Genomic DNA, 6,000 nt, shown 5'->3' on the forward strand with positions numbered 1-6,000 from the left:
GGTAGTGTAAACATGTTGGAGGTAACAGGGCAGGGGTCTTCGGGGCAAGAAGGTAACAGCTATAAGGAAACAGAATAAGGAAGAGATAAGTAGTCTTTTATTGCCTGAATATTGATACGACCTGAGCCGCTGCTGTTGCTGCTGACCTGAGGTTTTGTTGAAGTATGGTGTGTCCTGGAGTTGGGGGTGGTGGCTTTGTTTTGTTTTTAACAGCTAACCCACAAGGTGTCTTGAGTTTTTTTGGGGGTTAGACAATTAGAAATACTTCAAGGTGGAAGTTTTTAAGCATGAGGCTCAAGTGTTGCATCTAAGCAGAATGACAAAAAGATTATGCTCAGGAGTTTGCCTTCTGGGCTGGTTTATTTGTTTGTTGGTTGTTGTTGGTTTTTTTTTAAGCATCTCTTTGAAACCAAGGAAACATTATTCTGTGTACGCTCCTAACCCTTAGACTTGTATGGTTGAATGGGTGGCGGGACGTACTTGTTGCAGTGCTCATGTAGCTAAGATTCATAAAGCAGACTTTCCAGTAGACTTTTTTTTCTGGTAATGCTTCATCAGAGATCATGGGGTTTTTTAGATAGATATAAAGGAATAAATATAGAACAACTCAGGTGCTAAAAATATCCACTTGCATTGACGTCTACTTTTTTTTCTTTAAAAGAGACCTTTTGGATATTTAGCAAGATGCTTCATATCTGCTCAGAATCATTTTGGCTGCAGTGATTTTGAGGGAGAGACAAGTCAGCTGATCTTAGAAAATAGCTTATCTTGGTTTGATTTAAGAGTGCAATGTGGGAATAGAGCAGATGCTGAGGAAGAGACGATGTGGGTAATGGCATGAGAAGTTGGTTTAATTACTGCAGCTGTAGAAGCTGGGCATTTGCAATCTCAGAGATTAGAAGACTGCTCAGCTCTTGTGTTTATGAAAAAAAAAAAAGATACTAAATACCTCAATCAAACCCTAAGATATATATATAATGGATCTCACTGAAAAGATGGTCCCTTGATAGGAAAGCTGCTTGCACTGTATGGCTTCAGTTACAGTCCAGGATATAGTAACTCTGGCATCCTTTTAAGTGTGAGATGAGGGAATGAATAATTTTCCAAAAGATCTCTAATCTTAGAAGCTGAGATTTTCGTAGCAGGAGAATGATTTACTTGAAAGGGATTTTGAAGTAATTCTCAATTTGCAGATGATCTGCTGCGGACACGATTCCTTGCGCATAGTTAGCCACTCATTACATTCTGAGTAGTCCTTTGAGATCTGTGTTGCGAGAATGAACTGGTGAATCAGTTAGCGTGTTTAAATCAGTTTAAGATTCAACTATTACTTCAGTTCCCTGTCATGTAGAACTTCAAAATTTAATAATTTGGTGCCACACCCCTTTATTTACAAACTATGCACACATTTTGGTACCTAGAAACATTGAGATCAGCCCAAGCAAGCGTGTGCTACCCACAGTCTGGTGCTGCCAGAAATGGGTTGTGTGATGCATGGGGAGGAAGGGGTCAGGGCTTTTTGGCATCTCACAGGTTGTACAGCATTGGGCAGCCACTGGCCTACAGCAGGTGAAGCAGACCATTCCTGCAGCCCACCAGGCGTTTCAGAGCCATGACCGCATGCCCCCTTCCAGCTGTAGCCTCCCGATCTCCACCGATGAGCTGGGAGCACATCGCGTTGCCTTCCCGGTGGCGTTGCTGCGGCCGCTTCTCCCTTTGAACTTAATAACAGGTCAGATCTGAATTGCAGTTTAGACATAAAAATAGCTGGCACCTGCTTCAGTCACGCTGGCCAGGGGTGAGCTGGGGCCCTGCTGCCACCCATGCCAGCCCCAGGGCTGGCATGAGCAAGAGCGGTCTGGTGAGGTTTTCTCTGCCTGTTACAGGTGGAGCAGCCCCAGCCATGGGGAGGAGCGTGGACAACCCCTTGGCAGGGTTATTGGCTGGACTCCTGCAAGATTAATAAAACACCCATGCTGTGTCACCCTTTGATCACAAGTATTTTCTGTCTCCTCAGCTGCGTGCTCTTCTATTTGACTTGGGTTTTTTCCTCTGCTTTTAACCTCTAATGTAGCAATTTACTCTCTTGCTGTGTTTGACCAAGACCAAGCTAGGACAATGTAAAGATAACGCATCCTCTTAGGAATTACATTATTATTTTAGGTTACAATTATCTCAAGCTTCATCAGGCTTCTGAGAATCTATTATTTATGTATATTTCTGATTAATTAGATATGCTGTTAAGATGTTATTAAAAAACTTTCCTTGTGTAAACAAGGGAAAAAAGACATTAGTTCAAAGGTCCAGTGCACAGGTTCTCCGGAGAAGATAAGCTAGGCCTTCTTTGCCTCGGCAGTCAGCTCTGAAGAATTTTTTTTTGTTTATTTATTTTTATTATCTTATTGTTGGCTACTGTTGCTTGGAAAGGAGTGTGTGGAACATCTATAATTTTTTTGAGATCCTGAAGAGCTGATGCATCCCAAATTATCACCTTGTTCACTGCAAAATGGCTTCACCCATAACAAGATTATTTTTTTTTTCCCCCTCAGGATGTAGATGTATTTAACTGTTCTTTCCTTGTTTATGCTACTGAATGAGATACGCTAGTTTCACCATTGCCTGTTCAGATCTTAGCTGCAGCAGTTCAGAATTTTAAAGCTTTCTTTAAAAGGCTTTTACTTAATGCAGAATGCTAAGGGCTTTAGGCAGGGAGTGAACTTTTAATTAGTTCAAGTGCTTTATAATAGACTTTATTTCTAAAATGCTATTCACATTCATTAAAGTTCTTAACTAGATTGCCGTTCTAGATCCTTTTAATTTCACTTGTATTTGAATTATGAATAGTGAATAAACAGAAATACGCATAGTTAGTTTAGTCTAACCAGGGGGAGTAAAATAACTACTGAGGAGGATCCCTCAGCTGCAAGTAGCTGCCATGCAGGTTTGTGCCCAGTGCTAGGATGTGTGCCCAGTGCTAGGATGTGGCTGTCTCCTGGGGTTTGCTGGTGCTAGCACTGATAGCCGTAGGCGCTTTGCAAACAACTTGGAAGCTTGAAGGATGTCCAGCATTAAGGCAAAGGTGGACAACAGCGAGGCAGATGAGGGACAGTGCTGGAGAATATTTTTAGCCAAGCCTGCTTGACTCATGACCCTGGTGGCAGTCTCTTGCTAAAAGGGACTTAATGTGGACAGGGAAGGGGTGTGTATGGGTGAGCTCGAGGAAATGACGTGAGTCTGGCGTGCTGGGCACACACAGGTTGCTGGGAGTTTTAATCCTGATGTGACCAACACTTCATATACACGTTTTTGGTTTGGAACCTTACAAATTCAAGGCCTGTTAAGGAAAGGTATTTCTGCTAAAGACTTGCTGCAATTCTCAAATCCCATGAGGTAACTCCTTCCTATTAACTTTATCTGTGAATTCATAAGAAAATGATTAATTTGGAGTACCTGGAAAGTCTGCTTGTGGAAGATCAGAGCATGAGAATTAATGATCAATTGCTTCTCATTAGTGGGTGAAGAATTGTGTTTTGGGATTTCCCACCCCCACCCCCCCGATGAAGGCCATTTAAAGACCTACAGCTCTGAAAGTTACCTATAAATCTGTTGCACACCAAAGAAGACATCAGAGCAATGGGAGAGAAAAGCTGCGCGATGGAGGCTCCCCCCTGAATGCAGTGTGGGGACCCTCAGCCCCAGGGTTTGGGGCAGGGCACAAAATGAAGGCGGTGGAGGAGCACTGTAGTGAAAGGAACGTGCTGCTATAAAGGTCAGCCAAAGGAAATCAGCAGAGCGTGTTTGCAACTGTTTTGGGTTTTTTTTAAGACTTGAAAAGTGAAAGAAGGAAGGAAATTAGGAAATTAAGCTTATCCCTTACCCTACAGATCATTCCTCTGTATGTTTTCCACACTCCACGGCAGAGTGGTCTCTCTATAATATTTAGGTGCTGAATACAGCACCTAACTATCCTTGTTTCTGTGAAGGCAGTTTTTTATGTAGCTTTGTGTTAGGCAGAACTGTGTTCTGCTATTGCCATAGACATTTTCTATAATGGGCATATGCTGAACAAAAGAATATTGCAGTGTTTAAAAGAAAAAAAAAGAACTGGAATTACTCTGAACATGACAGACATATTGTGGTAGGAAAAACTTATGTTTACAATTAAATAGCCATTTACAAAAATAATTTAGGTTCTCTTTTAGAGCCTACTTCTTCCCAGAAGTCAATTTAGGCAATTCTTTTATAAAGCACAGATGAGCTTGCATCAACATTCAAGATTTATTCACAATTTAAATTTCATTAATAAACCCAACTAAAACCCAAGCACTCCCAAACACAAGGAAATACAGAAACCTTGCCTGAGCCTACTCAAATTCCCCTCTTACACTTCCTCTTTTATGCTGGTTTTTTTTTATCTAGGCCTTTAGTCGGAATTAAGTCATGGCAAAACCTCAGAGGTACCTAGTCTCTAAGAAATTGCAGATAAATTATTAGATTTCTTGGGAGTAAACCTGTCTGGACTGTAACTGGTGTAACATTGCCCAGGACAGGGCACACTTAACTCGGTTCAAAGATGTTCTGCCCTAGTTGTTTAGGGCAACTGTGGCTTTCCCAGCTTACGTCATTTCATATGGCCATGGTTTCCTTTCCTGTATGTCACACTTGAAGCTAGGAGTGAGATGAAAGCTTTCCAACTAAGCGCTATAGTGCTATACAGACATCTGAGTTAACTTGCTGAGGACTTACCCTGTTTCTGGTCTCAAGTATCGGAAGCCTTATAACCTCTTTAACCAAGAACAATTCAACCTCTTCAAATTGGACCAGGATTGTCTACCAAGTCTTGCTGCAATGATCTCGGACATTGCTTGCTCCTCCAGATGTTACCAGCCATTGGCACTGCAGAAAGGACCATGTGCAGGTGCTTCAGCCCCAGCAGTTCACATCTGGGAAATCCTGGTGGAGTTTGCTGCCTTTAAAAAAATAATAATAAAAGAGAGTCATGGCAAGAACCCACCTTCATCAGAGGTTTAAACTAACACATTGAGTTGTGAATTGGAGCAACTAAGGTGCAGGCTATGAAGGTGTTCCAGCTATGAAGCAGTGATCCCTAGCAGAAGGCTGGGATGGACAAGAGGGGGCAGTAATGTTTTAGGCTGCCACAGCTGAACCTGCTGGAGGATGTTTATCCATCAGAGTCCTGGCTCCGTAGAAGGCGATGGACAGAGTTAGATGTAACTGGTCTTCTGCTGGTGTTCAAGTTCTCTCTCGATGAGTGAACAGAGGACTTTGCAGAGTTATGAGGCCACAGATACATTCATCCACTTCATTCTTGCTTATCTGTTCGCTGTCTTACAAAGAGAAGCTCAAAACTGAAGGGTTTGGTTGCAAGTTGCAGTGGAAAATTAAATGCTTTGTTTGCTGCAGAAGTCTAATTTCTGTCTTGAAAAGGGAGAGACTCTGTCGTTGGTCCATCTAGGTCAGTAGTCTGGCTTATAATGGATGCCTTGCAAAAGGATTTACAGTCAACACAATGACTGCTATTTGCTCTGTCATATCCTCCTAATTTCCATTTCGTTAATAATTGCGGTCCCTCTCTTTTCAGTCTACTTATGCCACCTGTAACAGCTATGGCAAGAAGGCTCACAGTTCAGTTATGCATTGGGGGGGAAACACTTCTGATTGTTTATTGACATTCTCCTAGTTTTTCCTACTATGAGTGAAGACTTCTTTTTCTGAAAGCACTTTCAGAGTCAATAATTTCCAATTATTGTTAGGGAAGCATTTAGTTTTTAGGGGGTCTGTTTCTAAGAGATGATGGGTACAGTAGTAGGATGGTGGAAAGAAGTAATTTCCTGAAGCTGTTCTTGTTAATGTCAGTATGATTCTATAAGACATTGAGAGAGGTTTGCCATGAAACCAGTTTTACCATCTAGGGAGAAAGTTAACTTGCAATTAAACACACATTATCAAGCCTTCCCTTCCCCCCCCTCTCTTTTTTTT

At 41.9% G+C, this 6,000-nt stretch overlaps 1 protein-coding gene across 1 annotated transcript in view; it reads left to right on the forward strand.

Annotated features, from left to right (window-relative positions):
* Positions 1–6,000, forward strand: part of AGPAT3 (1-acylglycerol-3-phosphate O-acyltransferase 3) — a 90,372-nt gene that overhangs the window by 1,740 nt on the left and 82,632 nt on the right. The window lies entirely within an intron of this gene.

This window comes from Aptenodytes forsteri, unplaced genomic scaffold, assembly GCF_000699145.1.
Source record: "Aptenodytes forsteri isolate BGI_AS27 unplaced genomic scaffold, ASM69914v1 Scaffold2, whole genome shotgun sequence".
Taxonomy (NCBI): Eukaryota; Metazoa; Chordata; class Aves; order Sphenisciformes; family Spheniscidae; genus Aptenodytes; species Aptenodytes forsteri.